Raw genomic sequence first — 27,979 nt, forward strand, 5'->3', positions numbered from 1 at the left:
CATTACTGAGAAATTGCTTTCACCAATTGCAAGAATAAAGGGACCACCATACATACCTAAGGTGAACTCTCTTACATCAAAGAAACATGAAATATGCTTCTATTCCAGAGCAGATCCTTTAGAAAAAGCTCCAAGTTTAGTTTTTTAATTCTTTCTATTGATGCAGAATCCACAAACACTGGTAAACTGGTTCACTGCAACCTGGAGAGAGTTTTACTTCCAGCTTTCATCCATTTGACCTTGCTTTTCTTTTTGCTGGAGAGGAAAGAGCCTTCTGTCCTTCAAGTGGAACACTTCCTGAGTTCGTCTTTCCTTAGAATAAATCAGCCGAGAACCCGAAGCTATGAGTCATGTTTTCGAGGGCTTTAATAGCCCTCAGAGCCTTCTCCCATTCTTTAGTAGTGGAAAGCACAATTGATTGGACACAGATACAATTTTCTACCATAGGTTGTGCTGTGTCAAATAACAAAACTTTGCACATTCTCTTTATCCCCATCACTTGTATTTCAGTATAAGTACCAGGATCCCAAGACCTTTCAGTATTAGAAAGGTAAACTTTCCAAGAGCCCTGTTCCTGTGGACAGAAGCAAAAAAACATGTTTCAGAATGGTGTTTCTAATAAATTTCCACATAATTTTTCCCTTGGATTGCAGAAATTCACAAAGCCCTTGACATTATTTCCTTACTTAATTTCCTCTTCACCCGACTAGTTTTGAAAGCATTGGTTAACATGTTGTAACAAATCTAGACTCTCCTTTGAGATGAGCATGATTTTTTTGCTGGTTCATAAGGAATTCCAAACTCTATGATCAGTGGAAGCAACCATTGGAACCAGTGGAGGCCCCACTGACAAACCATCAGCTAATCAAAAATACTCTCCAGCCAGACAATTATTTATTTACCAGTCTCATGGGTCAAATCAAGTTTCTTGCATGGGCATTTCATTAAAATGGTTTCCCAAATGAGGAAAAATGTAATTATTTTTAGTCTTTTTCACACTGTTCAAATTTTACCAACTTTTTCTAGTAAATAAATCATGCCATTGTCACAAAGATTCTGAAGAATGACATAGAGGAATTTCCTCTTCATTCCATTGCTACGACTTTGCCATTGGACTTTACAAGTTTTCCTTAATACCCCTTTTCTGATGTGTCCATATTACTACATAAATAGAAATTGAACAGTGTTGTATTGTTTTACTTTCTTGTCTTCCCTTTAAACATCATATTTGACTTCCATGTTAACAGGTCCATGTGTTTTCTATAAGTGGTAGAATGAATTCAAGTGTTCCCAGGGAATAATCACGGGTGTTTTTTCTGAATGTTTTGTGAGTTTCAATTTAACTTTCATCTTTTATTAAAAGATTTTGTTTATTACCAGCATGAGTTTTATTCTGCTTGTCCATAACAAATGTTAACAAGTTAACAGATGACATTACTATGAAGTTAACATAGAACTTGGTTCAACGATCTATTCCTGTTTATGTTTCAAGATGAAACTTAATATGGACATCCCCCAAGCTGGACACAGACACTGTTTAGATGCCAGTTTTCTCATCAATTTCCCCATCCAAATTCCTATTCTCCCCTCCTCCAGCTCAAGCTCTCATTTAGCATGAGTTATATTCTGCCCTGCCCCTTCAGCTGCTTTCTCACCAGTTACATTGTCTTTTTCATCTGCCACTTTTGCCTTGTTACCCCTTTCTGTTATTCCCCAACAACTTAATCTTTTATTAATCCTGATAGAGGCATAATCTCTCAGAAAATGAATTTAGCTAAAGCTTCTGGCCAACAACAGCAACTCTGAAGGGGCTGAAGTAGCTGAAAGATTTGTCTGCCTGCCACACAAAGTGGTTTGGAGGCCTTATGGTTTCTCAGAACTGGTGTATGTTAGGTGTTGCACCAAGGTCAGCAGTTTTCTCCTCAGTGCCTTGCCTATCTGAGATTTTTTGCTGGGCATCTTGTACTGTAAGCAAAAAGAGGAATATCATCAATTTCAGCCTTAGGCCTGGGTTTGCTTGACCAGTCAAAATAATAAGGAATCCACATTTGCAGCACTGAGGAGAGAGGAGAAAAAAATCGATTTGTTATTTTTTATAAAAAACCCAACTCCTTGCCATGCTTGACAATTATTTGTGTTAATATGCTTAATAACATGTTTGAAAAATTAAGTCCATAAATAGTTTGGTTCAAATGCAACAAATGCAAATATTTTTAATTCCAAGGCAATTAAAAGAATTATGAGACCTTTTTCTCCCCAAACTATGAAAATTCATTTAGAACTGAATACAAAGTACAGACAGTAAATTCTGCTTTGAGACAAGAAAGAAATATAGTCAGAATCTCCTACAGAGTCCCTGATGGCTGAATGTGTGAAATTAATCACTGACAGGTGGAGAGGACAATTCTCCACGCAGTGTTGAGCTTCCTATTCTCTGAATGACAGCCAGTTAGAATAAGAGAGCCTGCACTAATAAGAGGTGCTTTGCAGCATTAACTTTCTGATCACTAGCTGTGCACCTGCAGCAAAAAGAGTTTTGCCCAAAACCTGACCTGGGAGTATGTCTTATATAAGTATATATTAATCCTGAACTTGGATTTCCTTTGGCTCTCTTCCAAATTGCTGTCACCATTTTCAAACTCCTCCCTCCCCAGTATTCTTTACATTTAAATGTTTGGTGTAGACTCCGAATTTGTGTTTTGGCTGCCCTTTATTGTGCACAGGTTACTTGGCCTTCAGCCTCAAGCCTTATTTTGTGGAAATACCGTACCCTATCACAACCCCTTGATTCAGAATTCAAACCTTCTGCATTTTTCTGTGAGCTCATTCACCATCCCTCCCAAATATATGACTCTTTGGGATGCCCAGGAAGGGGTGAGTGTGGAAGCATAACAGAGGCATCACATGAAAGAAATCCACATCAGGTTCAAAAGAAAAAAAAATGAGTTAAACTGTGGAAATTCTTGCCATTGCGTGGTCTAGATGCCAAACAGAACTGCAATGCCTATCAATAAAGTCCCCTCAAACCTCAAAGAATAGCCAGTCCCTCCAATACATGTTAAAAACTAGCAGAAGACATTAGGTGAAATCACTGAGTTGCAGACCACTGGATATTGGCATTTAAGTGTTACTGTGTGCTCTAAAACTTTTTCCTGGGTATTCAAAGATTGTTGTCTGTCAAAGTAGGATGTTGGGCTAGATAATTTTTCACTCTGACTCAAAATACCTGTGTATTTATTGTAAAACCAGCATGGATTTTGCAGAGAGCTATCTAAAACATTTTTTCTGCTTCAAACAATACTGGTAACAAATTTCAAAAGATCAAGAAAATTATAAATACATTTAAGCGAGTGCCTTTGTTTCTTCACAGAAACCAAATGTGTTCTCTGTTGCAGAGAAAGAAAAAGGATTTCTTTTGTTTAAGCTTCCTCTCCCTTCACAAAATGGTGGTTAAAAAATGATACACCACAGTCTTTACCAGGGTGAAAACCTACCTCTTCAGCTCCAAATCAATACTAGCTGAATTAAGTCCTCCAGCTAGTGGTCAGTTGTCTTCTAACCATCTTCCCCGGAAGGATACACACAAAATCAGTCATGGCCACTCTTTTTTCTACCAGAACTTCCCTCTTATTGGCTGATCAACATGAAGCAGAAGCAGACTTAAAATAAGCTGCAAGTTTAATTCCTCACCCTGATCCATATGTGGTTTAAAGTAATAATGCCGCCTGAATAAAGGTAGTACTTGTAAGGTGAAATGTGCCAAATCCTGGATGTACATCATCTGTCCTGCAGTTTAGAAAAGGAAATGTAAAACAAACATTATAAACAAGTAACTAGCAGGCAAAATATTGATAAATACCATATGTTATTTCCAGATGGGCTTTATATTTTCATACATACTTTTAAATACTTGAGAAATTTTGGGTTTCATTTTTCTTTGTCATGGATATATAAATATGCATATGAAAAAATACAATATTTGAAAGTCATTCAGGACACATGACAAATTTAAAAAGCCCTCTTCTGCAAGCATGTTTGCCTACTGAATTTTTTATCCAGGTTTTAAAATATGGCTCTATGTTCCCTGACACTCAAATGGCAGTATTTAAAATCACTGCTGAGAAGAAGATAAGCTTGTTTCAGTGCTGTCAGCTAAGTCCCCATACCTTTATCTGGAGTTTTCATATGTTACAAAGTTCAGTGACTGCTTGCCTCATATTCACAGAAATATTTCAACATTTTCTGCAGTTCAATCAGAAAAATCTTTGAGGATCAACGTGTGTGCCAGGGCAGGATTAAGCCAGTGCTTGGTAGTGCACTGAATTAGTCTTTCTGTTGGCCTGATTACTTTAAGCTCTATTAAAAAAAAAGCTCACATTTATTAGGAGTGATTTTTTTTTTTCTAAATATGAACCTAATGCCAGGACTTCAAGCAATTTACAACCTCTTCTCTAAAGTGCATGGTCTCATCTATTGATCTCAGTAAACCATTCATTCTGAGGCACAGCTATTCTGGTTACCTTGCTGCTGTTTGTTTGCAAAGCATAACCAGGGTTCACCATTTATGATACAGTGACTAAAGGAACACTTGCAATTCACCTCTGCATCCAGCCTTACTCCTGTAATACTCCTGTCCTAGCTGTGGTGCAATTACTTTTGCTCTCCAGTCACTGAAGGGAGCTTGTGTGGATCGGAGCACTGCTGCTACCTGCTCCTGCTGCTTTATCAGAAAGCCATGCCTGAAGACTAATGCCTTCTAAGAACTGGGAGAAACTCCCCATTTTCATGTGGGAGCAGAAAAAAGCAGAGGTAGATGACAACTTCACATATTATTACAATGGCAAATCATAGCAGAAATAAATTAGAGCACTAAGTAGGGCCAGTTCTTTGGTTCGTATACATTTATTCTGCTTAATTTACTTTGGAAGAGTCCATTCACTTCAACTGAGGCTCTGGGTCTTTAAAGATTTGAAAAATAATTGCTTGTAAATAAGTAGATTTTCTGTGAGATCTTTTCCTTTGGAGGAGGATTTTACTAGTATAGATATCAAGAAGGAGCAGCTTTTTAAATCCATATTTTGTAGTACTTTCTTTGTTTGCTTGTTGGTTTCTTCTTCTGTTCAGCAATGTGTCAGGATGACGTTTTTGATGCAAGTCAGTTCCTACCTGTACTTGGAGCTGCTGCACCTTGAGCAGTGACAAATTCTAGACTGATTAATGCTGCACACACTCCACAGAACATCCAGTTCCTGTGGACACCGGCATGACTGCAACAGCAACAGGATCTGATGGGTCTCTATCTTGCCCTGACAAGTATTACAGCCCATACCAACTGCTTTCATGATGTAATTATTATTTTTTAATCTGGATCCAATTATGAGCTTCTCTATATGCTGGCTTAACACTGTTAAATGTTAATGCTGCCCACAATACTTGGTGTGTTTTGTTCCATAAACCTAACAAAGTGTCTGTGCTCTCTTGCCAGCCACAGATTTATTGGGGTATGGATTGCACATATTAAACACAGTCATCAGGCCACAAAGGTTCCATCACAAACTGCCTACGAGCTAACATCATTAAGAGGCAGACTTCATATATCTTCATGACTGATACGCCAATCTTTCCCACTCCATTGACTAATGAATTGACGCATGCGATGTTCTTCTGCATTAGTGTGCATCCCTTTGATTTACAGCACCATAGCAGGGGGCTGTGAGCACTGAGATACTGATGAATTCCAGACAACACTTGGACCTGCCTGTGCAGGACGCTTCCCTCTGAGGAGAACAGTGCTTGCATCCCAGAATTGTACATAATAAACATGGTGGGCTTCACTGTCTGCATTTTCACCTCTACAATGCCATCAGACTGCTTGCCTTCCTGAGCCAAATTCCCTAGCTGCTATAAATCATGACATATCGATTTACATTGTTTGTTCTCTGAGCACTGTGCCTGAGCCTTTGGCTTGTGTGCTTTAAAGATACATGTGGGAGCCACCATTGTGTGCTTCCTCCCGAGGAAGGTGTGCCAGTGCCAGGGAAAAGGGCTCACGAGAAAGAGAACAGTGGATTTTTGCACATGATGAGTGTCAGCCCTGCTAGTGTGCAGCTGTGGTGAGAAAGCAGCGGTCACTGGCCCAGCACTGCCCCTGTGCAATGAGGGGAAGAATGAGGTTGTGAAAAGATGGGGAGTAAAAGGAGATTTGGCCCAGGGCTTTTGTCTATTGAACTAATTTACTGGCTACAGGCTCATGTTTTGATGGCAGCCTTGAATTTATGTTACCCACAGCACAGACTACCCAGTTCTAATGACTGGCATGAAATACAGACTAATTTCAACCCTTTGCAAGTTGCCATCACATAGAACAGTCATCTTCCAGTCTAGTACTAAATCCATCTGATGAAGGAAAAAAGCCATCCCGAATACCATCAGTTCTGAGAGCAGGGCAAGGCAGCAGCAATTGGTTAGATGTGTCCTGGATGAAAGACTGAACAAAATTTGCATTGGGAGTTTATGGTGTACTGAGATAAAAAAATAGGATGTGAAAGCATTTTCAAATTTAAAATAGGAAATTCTTAATTTATGTAGCAAATAAATCAGAATTTTGAGACAACTGATAACAGATGTACCACTAAATCATGCAAATCTTCCCACAAAGAGATGTATTTCAGGCTCTGACACATTTCAATGAAGGCTGAAATATATTACTCTTTGTAGATTCTTGGTTTGTTTGTTTATTTTAATTTTGAGCTGCCTCATATATTTATACAAATTTCATATCAGTGAGATGTCATAGATTTACACCTAGTAAACCACAGGATTTGGAGATACAGGCAAGTTTCTTCCTGATACTCATGGAAGAATAACTAAAAAGAAGACCTGACCACACAGTTTAACATGAGGGCAACAATACTTCATTCATTTAACTCACTTGCTAAAGTGGTCACCTTGCTTAAAAACAGCAAACTCATTGCATTACTAAAAAATACACCTAGTAACAGTTTTCAAACATGAAGTGGAATTTTTGTAATTGAAAACAGATCAAGGTTCCCGTAAATAGAGAGAAATTAAGATTCGGGGAAGTCAATTCCATGATCCCCTTTAAATTAACAGATGCAGAATTTCATTGAAAATACAGAGAAAAAAAGCAGAAATTCCTTTAGTTTTCCATGCTCTGACTTTCTGGAGAGAATCTAGTGGTAGTAGAAACCAGTTGTTAGTTTTTGTAGTTTGCAAAATTTGAGACTGCAGAATGAGGGGAAAAAAGCAAAGAAAGAGTTATATCACAGAGGAGGCTGTTACACTACTTGCAATCAAAATTAGATCATTTTTCAAAGCTGCTAGAAATAATGTAAGCTGCTTCTGGGCATCTTTAATTTATGTGACTGCTACTGGCAAAGCAAATAAGGTGTTTTGATACTGTTCTTAATAGCATTATAGGGATAAAATGTGTCACAGAGTGACATTGCCCTACACAGCACTGCAGCACCAGATATACAGAGAGTAAAAAAACCCTTTCCCTTTAATATCTAGCTCATGTTGTACTTTGCTGTAGATAAAGCACAGTTATTTTGCTGAACTGAGTAACAGAAAGAAGTGGTTTAAAAATCTAGGTAAATTATAAATTAAATTTCTAATGGGTGCTGAACCCACCTTTATTGCAGAAAACAAGGCTGACTTGAGGCTGGAGCTGAATTACATCATGCAGAACCAGCAGCACAGGAGCTATCTGGGGAGATACCTGGGAATATATTGTGCCATATGGAATGAAGGGATTAATTGGTGGGTGTGAGAAGAGAAGACACAGAGATGGATGTGAGGCACTGGGAGGGAGCACTGTTTGTGCAAGGTGCTAGGAGGATTTGCTCTGTGCCTGCATCCAGGTGTGATGGGGGATCAACTTCCAGCAAACTCTGTGGAAGGAAAAAGTCACAGGTGGACAATCTGCTCACTGAAGGACCTGGTTGAAAGAAAAAAACCCCTTCCTTCTCCTGGCCAGCAAGTGCAATGGGGTTCAGCAGAGGAAGAGAAGCGGTGGAGGGAAGAATTGAAGTCCTTCACCATCAGGACCTCATCTCTAAAGTACCAGCTTGTGTACTCCCTTTCATGGCAGGAGTCCAGGTCTATTTCCTGTGCAGAGGAGGTTGGCTTAGAGAAAAGGACCAGGGAACCTTGTGGGAAATACTTCCCTAAAGAGTGGAGGGAAGAAATACAACAAGTGAATGGTTTGCTGAAATAAGAAGTCCTTTCATTTAAATGAATTTCCACCGAATCTCATCCTTTTTAATCTCTCTCTTAGTGTTCTTACTTGTGGGATGCTTGATGCCTTGGCTTTCAGAAACATTCCTGTGTTCAAGATGTTGTGAGAAACTACATAATTTTTTATTGAAAACCTCTTTCCTAGATGTCATTAAACTATCCTGAATTTACCTTCTTCTTGATGATATTGCCTTCAAAAGTTCCACTCCAAAGTTCTGTTCTGTCCAACTCTTCAGATCTTCTGGCTTCTTCACTGCCCTAACTCTCAAGGCATTGCTGAAAAAAATAGTGTGAATTTGTCAGTCTGGTGTCACAGAGAGAAAAAAATGGAAAAACTCAGTATTGTTCAAACTGCACTTACTCTCTCATATACATAACTTATGCATCTCTTTGGAAGGTGTAGGAACTGCTTCATGGCAAAAAAAACCCCAAAAAAACAAACAAAACCAAAAGAGCTCAGTGGGAGCATGCTGACAGCAATCAAAAAAAGTCTTAAAAAGCTGCTGATAACATGAAGCAGAGGTTGGATTTGTTTGTATAAAAAAACTTACAGAAAAAAAGAATTTTGGTCAATGTGCTGTTCACTGAAAACACTGCAAAAAAATTTAAACTCTCTAAGTTTCCAGTGAAACATGCATTATATTACTTTTAGTGCAAAAGTACCAATGCACTTGTTTACATCTGACAATAACCAGTATGCAGCATCCAGCAAAGAAGGGCTGGCCCTTCCCTGCATGTCTCTATAAATCCTGCACAAGTCTTTCTGTATCTCCAGCACCATCAAGCATATACTGTTATTGTGACTCCTGTGACAAGCTTCTTCCTTCTCATTAGCTACAATTTAGAGATGGGAAAAGAAGAAAAAGTACAAAGTTTGATCTGAGATGACAAGGCTAATCTTGGGAAAAAAAATGTCCTTCTACTTCTCCAGTTGTCAGGTCTAATCTAAAGCAAGCACAGTGTGCAAATAGTAAACATAATATCCTCCTAATTATATTAAATTACCTCTCAGGAGCTGCTCTGCCCTCTTGTCAAAGGCCAGGAACTGGCTTTTAATGATGAATATGAACCTCAATGGGACATTCTGTATCATCATTTAGTTCAGCAAATGTAGCCCAGATCAGTTGTATAGGTGTAATTAGATGCTGAAAAATAATTACTTTGGCCTTACCATTAAAAATTTCTTGCTCGTATCCCCTTGTGATCTATGAACAAATTACTTTATTAGGAAATCATTAGAGCTCAATTTGTCTCTATATACTACAGACATCAATATTCATTTCTCATAATGGAACCACACATTCTTGCCATAAATTTGTAAAACTACATAGCAGATACCAGTTTGGAGTCATTACTGACTTTAACAAAAAGACTGTTTTTACACAGCAAGATGTTTTTCTTCTGCACCAGCTTCCAGCAGAAAACTGAGCAATGTGAGCTTTATTGTTAGGCCATTAGCTCAGACAATCTTTGTGTTTTTATGCACCACTGCACAGAGAGAGTTTTTGTGTGGCCGATCCCTTTGTGCTACTGCAATATCCAAGTTTGGGTCATTAGGAACAAAATAGCTCCCCAAACAATCTATACTATTATGAGAACACTACTATTATCAAGGCCCTTAGAGCATCCCAGGTGGTTGGTTCCAGCTGTCAGCCTGTGCAAGGCAGTGGGGGGCATCCCCAGATGTCTACAGGCAGACTCTGGCTATGGCTGACTCATCTCACAGGACCCACAGGTGCTTGCTCTGCTGTGACAGTGAGCACAGCCCCCTTTGCTACTTCAGTTTTGTACCCATTTCTCTGCAGATTTCTCTGAGCAATAACAAAGCAGGTGACTCCAATGTCCTCAGTGTGGGGACATGGTATAGTTTCAAGTCATATCTAGCAGTTAATGATTCATTAACCATTAGGATTTACAAAGCAGATGTGAGGAGGAAAGGAGACCCATCAGCCAGACCCCAGGTCACCTCCTATTACGAATTACTTTCATATAGTTCAGCCTTTAGCTTTCACACTAGTGCAAGATATCCCTGAAATTTATCATTGCATGACTGAGCAAAAAAAACTTCAGAGAATTCTCCGCAGTGGTGGTTGGATAGTCACTGTCCGTTGAAATAAGTCAGTATTAAGCAGCTGCCATCTCAATACTTCTCTGAACATCACACACTTCCCTGCAAGTGACTTACACGTGGGCTTCTAAATTTACATGTTGATGTCTGCAAACAGTCCTGCATTTTATAGCATGACAAATTTTTTTCTGGATTTTGTATGTCACAAACATTTGTGAAAAATATTAATAAAAAACTATTTATGTAACCAACAATATGAACTCAGTATTCATAATCACTTCAGAAAAAAAGGCAGTAGTGGGTTTTAAAAAGTATTGCTTGGAACCTGATAAGGACTGAGAACAGTCTCAGACTGTTGATTTTACCTTCCATTTCAACAGGTACATATAAGCATCTGTTTCCAGTTATAAACTTGTCTGTCTAGAATCACATCCTTCACGTTGTCCATACATTAGTGGCCACTGCAGTGAAGTTCACTCTGCCATGGCTCTGGTTTAGAAGCTATCCGAGTCCTACCTTCTCCACTCACAACCCTTTTGAACCCCTCTGACAGTGACTGTGTCAGAGGTACCAGAGCTGCTCAAGCTGCTGAGAAAATGCAACCTAAGTCATGGCATTCAGCTAAGAGAAAATTAAATGCCAGACTCTCTGTGCTCCCTTGCAAGTACTTAATCTATGGCACTGAAGTTCTTAAAACAGTGAGTAGACAAGAAGCATTTCAGGTGAAATCCTCACACAAAAGGAACACAGTGCTTAAGTCATCAATACAAGTAGTATAAATCATCTGAATAGGCAGCTGGAAAATGACAGCTACCGATATTATGAGACTTGAAAAGGGAAGACAAAATATAGGTGGATTTTTATCTTTTGGGTTTACAAGGCTTTTTGATAGACATATATGTCTGATAGACCATAAGGACTTGCTAGACTAAATGGGCCAAATTCCTCCCTGGGTTAACAGTTAAGTTTGATTGCCTTCCATCAGAATGGCTTGAACCAAGAGATTAATGTATGCTACAGCGCCAGTTCAAGGTATTTTGCTATTAAGAGCTGCCATACCCCAAATGGTATATTACTTCCAAGACCAGGAAGCATATATTCAAAATTAAAGAAAGGAGTAGAAAGAACAACACAGTACAGAAACAAGTGGAGAATGAGTGCTCTCAGCCAGCACAAACTGAATGGTGACTAAAGAGCTCAAATCTTGTCTTGCTGCAAAAGGAATCTTCCAATTATACTAATTCTTTTATCTTTGCTTTGCTTGTCTGACACTCCCAGCTCCCAGTCAAATCCTGCCAGCGTATCTGGAACAGTGCTCAGGAAGGGACTCTGCTTTGCTTAGGGGCAAGTGTCTTTAAACATTATTCTGTCTCTCTTTAAGTTGCACAAATTTCTCTTGTTTTCTGATCACCTCCAGCTCTATGCTCAGTCTGATGGACTGACAGCTATTCATGAAGTTGGTTATTACTCAACAGTTGCACTCAAGGACTTGAAATGGAAAGAAACATGTCTCCCTTTCAACCTTGGAGCGAGTAACTCTCAAACCAAGGTACCCTAAAGCATTCCAGTGAAGGTGAGGACATTCCTGTAAAGTGATTTAAGTCTCTACTAACAGTAGGCTTTCCTGGGCTTAGAATACAGGTTGGAAACAATGCTCTAGATGGTTCATTGCCTTAAATTTACCTTTTCCTTTTGCGACTCAAAGCAATCAGCCAAGAATACACAGTTACAAAAGCATTAAATAACACATGATATTCAAGATCACAAGAATAGAATATGTCATTGAAGTTGTTTCTGCAGTTTTACTTTGTTATTGACCTTTCTACGATGACAGGAAGAGGTTTGGATTTTGGAAAAGAAAAAAAAAAAAGATTTGCAGTTGGTGGTTAAACACAACTTTCTGGGGTCCATGCTTCTCTCTGGATTCACTTGTCTTTCTTACCTTGTCTGTTTTAGCTTGTAGGTCGAACCAGTCTGGTACTAGCATTGAGCACAAGCCGACAGTAAGAGAAGAAAAGAATAATTTGCACCCACGTGACATCCACCAGTGCACTGTGGATGGGTAAAGAACCACTTTTGTTTCAAACCTGACTCTGACAAGTGCCACTCGTTGGCTGACAGTACAAGAACACAGGAAAGTCAGTGAAGAGTCAACATCGTCGGTTTCAGGATGTTGTATGTATATTTTATCTGTTTCCCTAGGCTGCTCAGTCATTCTTTGCTGTTGATTACCCATTTTTAGGTACAAGAACCATTTAGTTCTTTTTTCATGGATCTAACCTGTTCCCAAAATCTTGCTTTACACATACTACTGGAGCGTCTCCTTCTTCTCCCAGTGCATTGTTATATGGTTACATAAACTAAATTTCAGCTTCATTTGTTGTCGTGTACATTAGCAAGTGATACAGCTCAGTAAAACAAGATTTTAAAGTGACCCAATTTTAGAGTGAACCCCTTGATGCTGGGAATCCAATATTCACAGTATATACATTCTATGTTATTGTTGGGGGAGGTTACTTGGGACTAACCTGAGCTCATGGATTGAAAAGTATTTTGTATTCAGAGTATATCATCCAGCTTAGTTTCCCTTAGACTGCAATGCAGGTTGTGCACTCTAAGACTTTTTGACAATGGGAAATAAAGTGCAGTCATTGAGAATCAAAACACTTGCTTTGAAAGCACATTCCAAATAAAACCTAAAATGCTAATGTGGACACTCCCCCAATAACTTGTCTCTCTATTACACTTATCAACCTCTTAGAATCAGCAAATTTTATACTTTACTGCTCCCTGTATTTTCCATATTATTCATAAATACATTGAATTTGAAAATGCACTCTCAAATTCATGTCAAGATAACACATAGCTCCTTCTCAAAAGCCACCCTTTTGATGGATGAGTCAGCTTTATCTCCTAATCATCTTGGAATTAAAAATGTTGGGCCATGAGTCATGTTTGAAAGTGACAGTTTCAGCTGTTAGTCTGGCAACTTTACATTAACTCTCTTGGGCTGGTCTTTTAGTTCTCTCACAGCACGTCAAATCCACATAACCAAGGGCAAATTGTGTTAGTACCTTAAACCTGTCCTACCTTAAACCTCCTGTTTAGCCCTGGTTGGTATCTGCCAACACCCCCACACCCTGTCCATCGGACCTGCTCCCCAGCTGTCTGGTCCCCAGTCCCTGCTGTTGCAGGGGATTAGTCTGTCCAAGGTGCAGGACCTTGCATTTGCCCTTGTTGAGTTTCCTGAGATCCCTGTTGGTCCCTTCCTCCTTCCTGGAGGTCTCTCTCAAAGGCAACTCTGCCCCTTGACTGCTCCCTGCCCCAGTTTGGTGTCATCTGCAAACTTACACTTGGTCTCCTCCTCCAGGTCATTGATAGAGCTATTGATCAGGAGAAGTTCTAGCACAGAACCTCAAGACCCCCAAGGTACTCAAAACCAGCCTGGAGCTACGGCTCCAACCATGTAGCACTGTGTACTCTAATACTGTGTATGCTGGTATAATACTCTGCTGTAAAAAAAAAAGAGGTTTTTGTTTTTGTTTTTTTTTTTTTTTAATCTCCAAATAGATTTATTTGCGATTATGTCAGTATTTATACAAAACATTTAATATTTTTTGTATCTGAATTTATGGTTGTTGTAAATCAGATGCATCCTACACTAAGTTTTGTTTAACAGTAAAGGTCATTCAAAAATGCCATCATAAAGCTTACTCAGGAGAGCACTAAATTAGCAATAGTTATTTGTCTTTGTGACTTTGTATGAAGTCTTATGATGTGAACTATTAGATGAGAAATGTGATAAGAAGGTGATAAATGTAGAATGGCATTGACATCAGTATTAATGAAGCAGCAATAATACAGAAAATCAAGTTATTGTTATTTCAAAAACATTTAACAGTTGGAAAGGAAAAACAGAGAGGGGGAAAGAAGATGGCTATTTCAGGCTGCTGATTTTCAGGAAACATTAGCATTGCAATTATGTAAAGTTTTATAAAATTACTTATAAATGTGCATACACTCAACTTTTTGGGTTAGGGTTTTTATTTTTTATACAGTATAACGAGACAGAGATGAGCCAATCTGGAAAAGAAAACAAACTGAAAGTTGTATGATCAACTTGAATCTTCAGACATTCAAGAACAGCTGTTTTTTGCTGTTGGTCTTTCATCTTATGTTCCAGCCTTGGGGTGAGGGCAGAAAAAATATAAATACTGTATGAAAGCTTGGGTTGTTCATGAGCTCTTTTTATGACAAGCAAAAGTAAGAAACAACAGAAATCTACAGAAATCTACAGAGGGAGAGATGTTATAGAAATTCATGCTCAGTGAGGATTTTAAGTGTTGCTTGGTGAGGTATTAAAGCATGTTTCTAATGGGCTCTGACAGATAACCCTTGACAAATTTTGCTGCACTGTGTACCTCTCTGGTTGTCTGTGTCACCTTTCTGATGAAGGATACCACTGGAGGGCAGAGCCTGGAAGAAAAGAAATGCTGCCAACCTCTCAGTTGCTCCTAAAACTACATCTTAGCCAAAATAAACAGTTACATAGATAGGCTTAAATATAAACTGAAATGACAGATTGCAAACTGGAGCGGTGAACAGTGGAGCTCAAGAAGGTGTTTGCTTTGATGTCTTTGGCCATCAGATTAAGATGGTTCCCCCTGTTTGCTTTGGCCTAATGAGTTATTTCTGTCTGTGCTTCTGCAAGTGGTGCTCTAAAATGGTCCTTGCAATATATAGATGCTTCAAACCATAAGCCACCTCTCTAGTAGTTCTAATTCTATACACGATGAATAGAAGTAATGGACACGTACCAGAAAATTGTATTTACTCTTGCCATCACTATATACATACATCACCTTTGTAAGGATGCAGCTGATACACAGAAAAAATACTACATTACATTACTGGCAAGAAATTTCATTGTGCATGTAGTCTGTTTTGAGCTGTATTCTTTTCATAAGAGTTTAGTTCAGCTGCAGGGAGGACTTTCTCATGCCATTAAGGATCTCAGAAATAAGCCTTGTTTTGCAGCTGCACTGAAGAAAAATAATGTCACTTCACCATTAAAGAGATGTTACAGAATTTTATTTTGGCATGTGAAATAATTAATATAGTTTTAATATTATTCTGTAACAGAAGAGTTGTTTTGAAATGAAAATATTGAAATCTTTTATTAGAAAGCCATGAAAATATGATATTTTGCCTTTGCTGCAATTTAGTTCTGTGTTGCAGTTTTGGGAGATATTTTTTCTATGTACATTACTTTTAGAATTGGCCCAACTTAAGAAATGTTTTGCTTTTATGCACAGCCTCTTAAGAACTGCTCAAATCACCTATTTCTGGAGTAGCATTGACATATAGCCAGACACAATCCTAAGATAGAAACTTGCAAATATGTATTTACTGAGTTAAAGTACAGGACAGGGAATGAAGTAATTTGGGATCTCTTCTTTACTTAGAACTAAATTCACATATACAAGATGTCTGACAGACCAAAACTGTCAGGTTGGACTCTATGATCTCAGATGTCTTTTCCAACTTAATTGATTCTGTGATTCTGTGTTCTCCTGATGAACAATTTGAAGGAGCTCTTTGAGAAAATGCAGTGAAATGCTCTTTCTCAACCACCACGTGTTAATAATAAAAGTACAATGGTGTATCGGATCCTGACTGTTCTTAATGTTTTATGACTACTTCACATGGAAGATATATTCAACTTGCTGAGAATATTCGCTTTCTTCAGGGTTTCAAGTGGTTTCACAATGTTTCAACAACTCTCTACTAATTATGGAAATAAATCGCATTAGATAAGAATAGTTAAGATTTGAGATGTGATTTCTTCTAAAGAAATTATAGCAGGTTTTTGGATTCAACTAGAATGATATATTCAATCTGAATGCCACAATTACGAAAGATAGTAAAGATGCTTGATAAGAAAACAGAAGACTTACAAACATTATGTATTTTTAAAAGATTTGGATTTGGTTAATCTACAGAAGAGAAAAAGAAGGATGTGTAACCAAAGAGAATGGTAATTACCGTCATCTGAGTCCACTGCAGGTTGGATGAGAGGTAATAAGTTTAATTTGCAGCAATTTAATTGCAGTAATTTAATTGAGGAGACTTAATTTAGACATTAGGAAATAAATTTTAATTAGGGAAGTAAAGGTCTAAAGGAATATGAAGATTGAAATAGATTGTTGGTTGCAGAATCTCTAGTACTATCTGAAGAACAGGACAGATGAACAAGTCTGCAGCAATTTTGTCTTTGAAATGAAATGCTGGAGAATGAAGAGCTTCTGAGGTTCCTTCTGGAATTTCTTCTATGTTTTATAAGTCTGTCTACAAAATATGCTAGAGCTGAAGAGACATTGGAAATGCAGATGGACAATTCTCACTCCACACCTCCAGTCATCCGCGAAGTAATTCCCTCCCTAAACCTTGCTGTGTATAGATGTACATTTACAAAACATTGCTGTGTTGACACTCTTTTCCGTGTTTGATTTGATTTTGACAGATTGCTGTGAACAAATTCTATTAAGCACCAGTGCTGAGAAAACACTTTAAAGCTGTTTACAGCTTTAAGAAATACACCTTGAAAGTGAATAGAAAAAAATCACAAGAAATGCTATTTGCACTAGAAGACTGAATTATATGACATATATTATTGTGACATATGAATTATATAGCTCAGCTATTCAAAGAAGAAAAAAAAAACCTACAGGGTGAGGCTGCTGCTTCTGATCTCAAGGCATAAACAAGCTTCATGAACAGAGTCTGGGAAGAAAGCAGGGAAGGAAGTTACAGTTTCTCATGGGCTGTTTGCACACAAAACCCAAACTTAGATAGATTTTTAAGGGTTTAATGAGTTAAATTTGTCCACTATTTTGTCTTTTGGTTTCTCAGCTATCCCTCGCTGTTAGTGTCCACTTTAAGAAACTCCTAATTAGAGAAAGGTTTTTGAGAGGATAAATCTGACAGAGGAGAGAGAGTTTTATTGTGGCTAGGTAAGTGAGTCTATGGGAAGGAGGGCAAAGAATTCTTTCTCAAAGTTCTGAATCAAATAAAACCCTCTTTCTTTCTGGTTACCTGTAAAAAAGTGAAAGCAATGACTTTGTTTATCTTGCGCTGAAGGACACCCCGGGAAACCCAGCTTGAAAAAATGTGGGTAATACTGTGGTGGAGGTGATGGGCCCCATTGTTAAAAAACCAAACCTAAAAAGAACAACAAAACACCCTGACTGCAGAAAGCAGTAATCCTGCTGTGGCTGTGGCTACTGCCTGTAGCTTGATGGGGTGGGTGGCTCTTCTCCCACTCTTCCCCCATCTGCTCCCCCATCTGTCGGATGGTTTTCCTTTCTTGCCCTTGCCCCAGAACTGATTGGCAGGCATTTGGCAACAGACATCAAAGAGAAACTGACTGATGAAAATTCACTGCTTTGCTATTTCTCACTGCCTTTCACAACAGGGAGAGGAGAATGTGCATTTATGACTATGCATTATTATTTGTAGAACAGAAAGCCTCCACTGGCAACTGCTACTGACTACGAGCAGGTGCTGATCACTATCCTACTGACAAAGATTTGTAATTCAGCTGTTATTCCAGAGAGCCCTTTATGAACCAGAACTAATTTGCAGTTGGGACAATGCTTGCAGAATGCTTCATATATTGGACTTGGTTTGCTTTTTACCATATTGAGGGTTTTAGCCTTCACTTTGATTTGTTCTAACATAAATCAAAATGTATTCTAACATAAATCAAAAAGTAATTGAGGATCAGGTTTGTTAACAGGTACTGATCTAAAGGCTTGAATCTTCCACTCAATTCAGTGACCTAGAAAAACAAAAAAAAAATATAGTCTAGTATGAAAAGACCACCCCTTCATGACCTCAGCAAAAAGAGTGAGCCATTTGACTGATGTCTGTTGAGAATGGGGAAAAGAATTACCTCAGGTTTCTTGTTGTTATTGAAGAGAAATACTGCCAGGAGATGTTTTCCTGGCCACCACTCATGCTAGAACCCATTTGCTAGGTTTCTCTGGCTGCAGCCATTGCTTTTTGGAGAACATTGATCACTGCCTTTGTTGAAGAGGAGGAAGAGCACAGCTACCTGAGCCAAGGAGAGTTCTATAAAGTAGTAGTGAGACAATTTCATAGAATCATAGAATCACTTTATTTGGTAGGAATCCTAAAAACCATCCAGTTCCAATTGCCAGCCATGGACAGGGACAACCTCTACTACTCCAGGTTGCTTAAAGCCTCCTCCAACCCATCCTTGAACACTTCCAGGGACAGGGAACCCAAAGCTACTTAGCCTTTTCAAGGAGGTGGGTGGTTTCATGAGAGCCCCCAAAGAAGCAGACAGGAGAAATTTTTATTTTAAATCTCACCTCAAACAAAATCTCAACTCAATCACCTCAAAAAAGATCCTTTACTTTGTAAAGTACTTTGAAATCTCCTGTGTTCAGAAAAAAAAAAGTAAATCAGATTTGCAAAATTTTTGTGGAATGAAACTTATGTCCTAGACATTGGCAAAATGAATATGGAATGAAGGATATGTACTTCCATGCTTTCTCATCTCTCTCTGACCACATTCATTTTCACTAGGGATTTTCCTAGGTTGTCTTGTCTGGTGCTGCATGCATTACCCTTCCTATCAACAGTAATTAATGTTACCATTAGGTTAAAAGGAAAGAGGAAAAAATAGAAAAGGCTTCACAGGAAGAGACAAAATGTTTCGGAAGGACAGTGAGATCCCAGCTCCCAAAGATATGGGTGTGTCTTCCTGATTGTTCTTATTAACAGAAAGTGTATGCATGAGCCAAAGAGAAGGCTGTAGGGAAATAAATACCTTTTACTGCTCCAACTTGAGAATTTTGGTTGGCCTCCAGAGTACTCAGTGGTAATGGATCTGTCAGACAGAGACACTTAAAATTCAGCCTACATCACAACCTCAGAAGTCTTTGAGAAGCTTTTCCCCACAGCAAGTCTCTCACTCATTTTATGGCATAGAGTTGCCATGAGTGATTCTGGACAGGATGGAAGCAGACTTATGGGAAGGGGGCAGCCCTTAGCAGAACCTGAACTTCACACCTTTCAGGAGACCGTTTTAAAGCAAGACTTGATCTCCACATAAGATACCTTTACAATACAGATTTTTGGGTAAATAACAGCCCCAGAGGCTGTTCAAAATCTGTGTGGAGACCACAGTCAGTGCAAACTCTGAATTATTATTCTCTTTGTTCTGCTTATTAAGATTATACCTTAGTGACTAAACTCATTATTATACACTGCAGGCAAAACAGCTTGTGCTGTGTCAAAGCAGTGAGCACTTCCCTCAATATAAAAAGAAAGTTATTTTTGCAACACTGACCAAGGCAATTAATGAACAACTCTTCTGCAACATTTGCAATTTGCAGAATCACAAACTAGCACTGTTCCATGTAATGATTATTTGCTACACAGTACACATTAGGCAAAAAGTTGCAGAAGCACTAAGTCTTCCCTTTCTCCATAGATGATGAAAGATGGAAAAACAAAATCAGGTGAATTTTTGATGGTCCTTATGTTCATGTTTGTTTAGAATGACATTGGTGAAATATGAGTTGTTAGCATTGTCTGTGAAAACACACAGCTAAGATAAGGCACAGCATTTGTTTGAATCTTCTGATGAAAAAAAAGCCCCATCTCTGCTTTTAGAGTTGCCATCAAAATATTTCCTCTGGACATGACTACTCTAGTTTCGGTTCCCTGTGCCGTTACCTGAAGTGCTGATGGGTGCCACAGAAAGCATAAAAAAGCATACCACACATCATCCTAACAAGCTGACAAAAGATAGACAAGTGTTAGATGAAGGACCTTTTCAAACCTGATGCTTCCCAAGATACCCATTAGGAGCTGAGACAGCAGAGATTTAACGTGATGTAAAGCAATTGGACAGGAACTGACTTGTATCTGTGTGTCTGTGTGTGCATGTGCAGCACTATGAGATGCCACAAACTTCTATTTTATAACTCAGCCATAAACATTTGCTCCAGGCAAAACACAGTGTGCCATCTAGGGAGCAATTTTTGTTTAAACAAATTAAAAAATATCAGCTTGCTCTTTTTAGCTTCATGAGAGCCAATATTTCCTGTTCCCCTCTTCTACCATACAAGCACATCATTCTGCATGTCATTTAGTAGGGATTTGATTTATTGGAATCAATTTGCCTAATTATTAGTTCATAAAACAGAGTAATGTCTTTGCAATTCTTTTTTTTTGTGGAAGTTTAGTTAGAACAGAGAAATACAGTGTGAGGTCAGGGTACCTGCCTGTGACTGGGCAGAGTTTCATAAGACATGTGTGATCTCTTTGCTTGTCCCTGTACTGATAGGCACAGCTTAATTACTGCTGTAGAAATTCTCCCCTGGTCCTGGAAATTTCATGTTAGCAAATTGACCCCAACAACATTTCACTTTCATCTCTTAACATTACAAACTTTTCTGGATTTGCTATGCCAGCATATTTGGATTTGCTAACTCCAGAGGAGCAGAATTACCTCAGGAAGCTTACTTTTTATTGCTTTTTCTTCAAATATTTGATGCAAAACAAACTGCATCCCAGCAAGAAAAGGGGGAAGCTCTGTATTGCAAACCTGGAAAGAGAATAATGGCAGAAGCTCACTAAACACAGAAAACTAAATATAGAAAATACAGGCCTGGGAACCCCCTGATGCTGGTCCCCTGGTCCTTGTGGGTAGCAGAGGTGAGGCTGTAGAAAGCAAAAGGTTCTGTCCTACAGAACTCCCCAGTCCTGACTCCCAAAATGGGATGCTGAGGCTCCACTGGAGCTGGCAATCCAGATCAGTATTGTTTTGCCTCCTGTGTGAGGTGAGCAACAGTGGTAAGGACAAGTAGATGAGCAATTAGCAGGGTGCTGATGAGTAATTGACACTTCTGATTTGATTTGAACCAGACTGACATGGCATAGGGTGGGAAGTCAGATGAAAAAAAGGATGAAATTTTCCTTCTTCAATAGGAGAGAGGGGAGCAAGACTCACTGACACTATGGTCCTGTATCCTTAGAGGGGGCCACTGAGGGCTGTTTCCTTTTCAGCCCAGAGCTCTGTGATTCATTGAGGAATGTGGCTGTTCTCTGGGTCATTGTATTTGTGGGATATTCAGAATACTTCAGCAATAGTTTTCACCTCAGGAAGAATGGTGGTTCATGCAGATTTCTGAACATACAGCTCTGTAAAGTTGATAATTTGAAACTCTTTGAATCTGAATCACAGAGACACTAAAACATTCTCTCATTTACTTTTATTCTCTTTCATTTTCTAGTTTGAAATACCTTCAAAATGTGTTAGGGAAAATATAATTTGTGAGCCTTATACATGTATTAAAACCAAGGATGCCCCTTGGACAGTTTGTGAAACTCTGAAAGGCATCTCTTGGGTGGTGAGACGTCATTCCTGAGAGAGGACCTGCAAATAAACCCAGCACAAGGAACAGCTCCTATCTGCATGTACACCTTCATATGAGAAAGGCAACTTTCTGTGTCCTTCTCTTCGTCTTATCCTTCTCTACTTTACATTGTTTGGGAAGGTGAGCATGAGGACCTGTATTGCTGTTGGACCTCATGAACACATCATTGCTAAAATAAACTTTAAATTACTGTGAAGCCTGCAAATGCTGATACAGATGATGGACAGGAAACTTCAGTGAAATTTCCTTTGTTTGTTATAGCATTTGAATTTTTGCTGATCTTAATCAGTTTCATAGTCTGACTGAAACCAGAAGGGATTATTTCTTTTGCTCTGGAATTTAAGGATGAACATATTTGTTCAGAGGCTAGACGAGACCAAATTAGAACATGCTACTGGGGCGTAATAAATTCACAGTAATTGCAAGCTAGTGTTCCTTAATTCTTCAGACACTATCATCTGTAAATATTCTGATCCTATTCATAGCCAGCTCATTTGTGCTTTTGTCCTCATTGAATCAACTGTTGTCTTTTCTTTCATGTTGTCTCCTGAGGGAAACCCCTTTTAAATCTTTTTGCTTTAATTCCATTAATTGGCATATTGTCTGGTCTTAGTTTCCCCTCCTGGGCCTCGAACTTATGCTCCTTCAGTTCTTAAACTCCTTAGCTTTATTTCTGCAGCTTTGACTGACAACTTGGTTGATCAAGTACAAAGCATGTGTTTTCTTATCTTTTACTTCCAGGCTAATGTTGAACAATGTAGTCAGTTTATCAGTCAATTTATTAAGCCGGGGTGAGAGTTCTCTGTTCTGAAGTCATCACAAAAATCAATAATAATCAATTCACTCACTCTAGGATACATTAAAATATTATTAACTATAATAATTAAAAATAAATAATTTAAAGGTCCTCAAGCCTTTAATGATTTATAGATAGTTCTTCTTTTGCCCTTTGCTGGAAACTTGCACATTTTGAACCCTTTTTCAGGGACATTAATGACAACAGCAACTAAATCATACAGCCTTTTCAGTATGAAAGACCAGAAAGTGAAAATTGTGCTTTCAGCATCATAACTTCCCTCCTTTTATTTGCAGAAGAATGAGTGCGCAAGAAGTATGCAACATGAAGGAGAACAAAATAGTTTTGCTGAAGCGTTATTGCAGTATCAAAAAAATGGGTTGAAAAATACAGACCTAATATTACCCCTAATCAATACATTTTTTGGTCATAATAAACTGAATTAATGATACACTGGAAACCTTTTTTTTTGTTTTGTTTTGTTTTGTTTTTCAACAATATACATAAACCCCATGTAATATCTTTACTGTAATTTACTCACAGGAATGATATCAAAACATAGTCTTGAGTAAATCTTCTATGCCAATAACTAAATTGAAAGAAAAGCAGGACAAAAAGACATCTAAGGTAGTGATGAGTTTAAGTAAAAGCAGAATGGTTGTATCATACCAAAATTTGTACAACCTGGTCCCCCTTCCATACCATGTCTCTGATCTTTACTATAATATAAGGTGCTGTTTTCAAGAGGGAGAAGAACAAGTTTCATAAAAGCTTTTCTTAGGGCCCAGGGAGATCCTGATGTGAAAATCAGCAGTATCCTAAGCATCATAAAGCTTCGCTTTGTATCTACTTCTTGTTGTAGGGCAAGAGTGTGACAAGTGCTTATATATATATATATATATATATATATATATATATGTATGTATATAACTATCTTGTGAGGCAACTGCTGTGTAGGTTTTAAAGAAGCCAGCCCAGTGAGAACTAGCCACTTCATGACTCGCAGCAATACTGACCTCTCATTCAATCCACAAAGACCATATTCAGATTTTTTTTTTCCTCAGGGAAGCTCTCATTCAACCCAAAGCCCAAGGAAAGGATGACTTGAAATCCAAGAAAACTGCTGACAATGGAAATTGCTGGAGAACTGATCAACTTCAAAGAGGATTTTGTTATTATAAGAATTCAGAGTATGGCCCATGCACTCAAACTGAATGAAAAAGAAATTGTATACTTCACTGTGCTATACCTCAGAGGTGTTTAGTTGCTAGAAGGGGTATGAGACCCACCTGACTTAGCTTGTGCATTTGTTTATTCATAGTGCCCAGATGGTAACAGCAAGATTAGAAAGACCAGAATCCTGGGAAGCACATGAGCCACTCAACTTCGTCAAAAGTTCAGCATTTAACTTGGATCCCATAATGACACAACCTAAATAAATGATCACAAGCTGTGTTGCTTAGCCTTACACAAGGAGGAAAGGACTACAACATGTTCTTTTTAGCTGTCACTCTTCTTACCTAGTCTTCTGAGAATACTGATTCTTTTTATCTATGCCTCTGGCCAGTATTAAATGAGAAAGCCCACCAAGCTGCAGAAATTAATCTAGTCTCTTCTCCAGAACTACTTCAAGGTGGGAGTACATACTAAAAATGTAGTTTGAAAACTTTAAGGATGTTCTTGTTAACATGGACAGCATTTGCCTTAAACACATCTTACGAGACTCATCATAAAACTTGTTCAAGTTTTTGATCTGCACTGCCCCTCCTGAAAGCTGTCTGAATTTCAGTGCTCTGCTCTACACAAACCGTATCCAGTCTGAATACATTCCTTGTCAGTTTATTTGTACTTGTGACAATGTATTATGTTAAGCAGATTCTTTTTCATTTTGATTTTAAAGAGCTTTCCATATGAGTATTTGTATATGATGAACTGAAAGACTGAGTGAGAAACTTGAACTGAGGTTTACTGTAAACATTCCCATGAAAGCTGTACTTATATAGAATTTTAAGGGAGACTAAATGTTCCCCTACTGTCAAAGCCAGAATTTTGTTTTATACCAAGGCATCTGTGAATTTTCGGTTCTCAGCTTTGTGAGAGACCCATCTCCATGAGAGCAAGTTTCAGATACCAGTCCAGGCAATTCTGGACTCTTGCAAAGGGTTGTGTGATTTCAGTGTCCTAAGGTTTGAATTTTATTTTATCCAAATTTCTGCGCTTTCTCCATGTTTCCACTGCTGTGTTTTAAACCAGCAGGTCACCAGGGGAGCCACAAGATCTTAGCAGAGAATGGTGTGCAGGCAAGCAATGACATTCCAGAGGGCAGATTTTCAGCATGCCAAGAAAAACAACACACAGCTTGCAACCATAGCCAAGCATAACACAATTCCACACATCTATTGGTATTATAGGCAATACACAGCTCCTGCAACAAACTTTTAAGATGGAGAGCCATTTAAAGACTTCTTACACTACTGTGCCATGATTTTAGCAGGTATGTTCTGCTGGGAAGGCAAATAGAGGTATCATGCACATAAATCTTTTGATTTTCCTAAATGTCATCCCCGTTCCCATAAATTATTCAGTCAGTTACACTAATATTTGTGGCATATTTCAGCAAACAAGAAATCCTCATATTGACAGGATCCACTAGATTGTACTTGTCATGGATTTGACTATCTCTAATTTTTTTCGTCATCAACACCATTTGTTTGGGGAAATATTCTGTTATTAAAGTAACCAATATAGACATAGCATCTTTGTATGGCCCAGTTGCATTCCCTAGGAACTGAAGCTTTCAGTCAGTGTGGTGGTGTCCATGAAAACAGATCCTTAAGTCAGTTAAACAAAATCCACAGTGCAATTCATACCTAAAGATCAAACAAAAACAGAGACCATAGAAGATGCACATGTCAGACACAAGGCTGCATCTACATAAATAGAAAAATGAAAATATCTACTGATCAGAAATAAGCCTCAGCTACTCTGGCTTTATGTTTATTCACATCCATATTAAGACAAATTTGGTTTTATCTTCCTTTTTCCATTGCCCAACTTCCCTTTACAAGGTCCATGAAGACTGAACTCAGGGCAATTCACGTAATTAGTTTCATGTATACTTATGCTTCAGACACAGACACCTGGAAAATGTATGTAATAATATTTGCAAAAATGGATTAATTTCTTCTTATCTAACTCTTAATAATTTAATAACTTTTCAAAATTTGGAGCACTAGTTTGTATTTTGGGAGTCTGAAGCTATATATGATTAACTTCTGAACATGCAATGTATCATGCATGTTTAGAAGATCTGGGAACAGATCTGAGAACAATCTGAGAATCTCAGATTCCGAAGGAAAAAAATTGAAGGACAGGGGAAATAGAGGAAAAAGATAACCAATAAAAAAATCAAGTTTACAAGGCATCCTAAAACACAGTTCCCTACTTGTTAAACTTAACATCTGAAACAGGTGAAAGATATTGCAATCTATGTGTTCTTTCCAGAGAAGAAATATTGGTTTTATTTAGAGGGTACCCAAAGCTTCAATCAAACTTCAATCAAATGAAATTATTTTCTGAGCTATTGTTGTAGTTACTGCAGCTTTCATGTTCTTCTTTCAACTGAAGGCGTACATGACGATTTTTAGGCTCCCTATGTAGAACAGCAGTGACATGAGCAAATAAAAAAATCTGAAGCCTTCTTAAGAAAGACCTCCAAACTTAAAAGTCTGAACTGGCCAATACATGATAGATTATAATTGCTTTTAAGCAGACAGTGTTATGGCCTCACATCAAGCAACAGCTAATTACTAAGGGCAAGAAAAGGGTGCTCTAGCACCAAGGTATATTAATCACATAAAGACTAATGTACACATTCCTAGATAAAAATGATATAACAATAAATTAGATTAATTCCCTTTTCATTGGCTGGTCAGGCAGTCTACTTCTATGAAACTCTAATACATATTTATCTGCTGGAACATAATGCTATTTTACTATTTTATTAGTTATTGCCCTTACTGCATAAAGTCATCCTCCCTTTTAAAATGCCAGACTATAACAGATAATGTGTGATGTTGATAATAAAACCAATGAATACAAATAGGGGGTTGAAATTAATCTATTCTAGAAGTGTTACATTTTTGCTGCCCATTTTGGTCATTAATGTTAAGGAAGTAAGAAGTATTGAATGAGAATGTCATAACCTTTACCAGTATGTAGCAAAACCAAGGCAAAAAAAAAAAGGTTCTTTGATCATCCTGTGGGGGCTGACAGACCCTGGATGATGATAAATAACTATGAGACATTTAGAAGTAATTTTTCAAATTCTATCTAATTTAGCATAATCTATAATACATAAGATTTAGAGCTAGTGCAGGCTGGTGCTTTCAATCAAAGATGAAACTTTTAGAGAAAATATTTTAGATAAACTAGGATCTATGCCTTTTGGGTAGAACAAAGACTGATGAGTAGTTAGCAGCTGGGTGACCACCCATCGACCCAGGGACAGCAGAGCCAAAAGCACCTGTTGCTGGAAATGAGGAGTGAGCTCTCAGGAGCCATGGCCACCAGGAGAACAAACCCCAGCCACCATGTGTAGATGTTCACTGGTGGAGTGTCCATTTGAGCACAGAGGTGGCTCAGCAGGTATTTGACCTTTCCCAAGGTGTGTTCAGGGAGCAGGGCAACTGCTCACCCTTCCTGAAAAGGGTAATGTCATGTAGAGACTCCAGGTGCAGACCACAGCCCCAGTCACTTCTGACAGTGAAGTTCTCTAGAATGCTTACGGGATTTCACCCTGCATTTTTCTGATGAGATTCTAAGGACTATGAATATTCATGGCTTACACAGCCCAAATCGGCAGAGACCAGAAAACCAGGACTATTTATGATCACGGTTAAGTATCCCCAAATATTGTAGCATTAGTGATGCTTAAAGGTAACATTAATAGTGCTCAGGGAGTTGAAATATAAGGGACCAACCCTGTAAGGTGCTGTAAACATTGGAAGTGTGGAATAGTTTGCATTTCCCTTGCTTAGGATGCTGCAGGTTCAGGCCTTACCTGTTCCACAGACCTCAGGAAAAATCCACATTATGCACTGTAGTGAACCTGCGCCTGCTGGCCAGATCTGTTCCAGAAGCCAATCCAAAATAATAATGTCAACAAAGCATTAGTAGAGTAAAGTCACTTCAAAGCCCAGGTGAGCATCCACAGTACTGTTCTGCTTGTGTTGGGTGCTGGGATCAGTTCTTGTTGACAGTGACTTGAGAGTGCTGCAGCATTTCATCAGAGGTTGTCAACAAGCCTGCAGGTCCTGAAATTGTGCAAACTAAAATCCTGTGGAAAGTAAAGAGAAAATAACATGGTCCCGAAACTTGTAA

The 27,979-nt window shown here is 38.4% G+C and overlaps 1 long non-coding RNA gene across 1 annotated transcript; it reads right to left on the reverse strand.

Moving 5' to 3' along the window:
• Positions 1-3,457: 3,457 nt before the first annotated feature.
• On the reverse strand, positions 3,458-27,822 carry LOC119698239. Its single transcript, XR_005256096.1, has 3 exons — positions 27,660-27,822; positions 8,431-8,535; positions 3,458-3,786 (listed from the first exon to the last, which is right to left on the reverse strand). It is a non-coding gene; the product is annotated as an uncharacterized LOC119698239 (long non-coding RNA).
• Between the last annotated feature and the right edge of the window lie 157 nt (positions 27,823-27,979).

This window comes from Motacilla alba, chromosome 2 (assembly GCF_015832195.1).
Source record: "Motacilla alba alba isolate MOTALB_02 chromosome 2, Motacilla_alba_V1.0_pri, whole genome shotgun sequence".
NCBI lineage: Eukaryota > Metazoa > Chordata > Aves > Passeriformes > Motacillidae > Motacilla > Motacilla alba.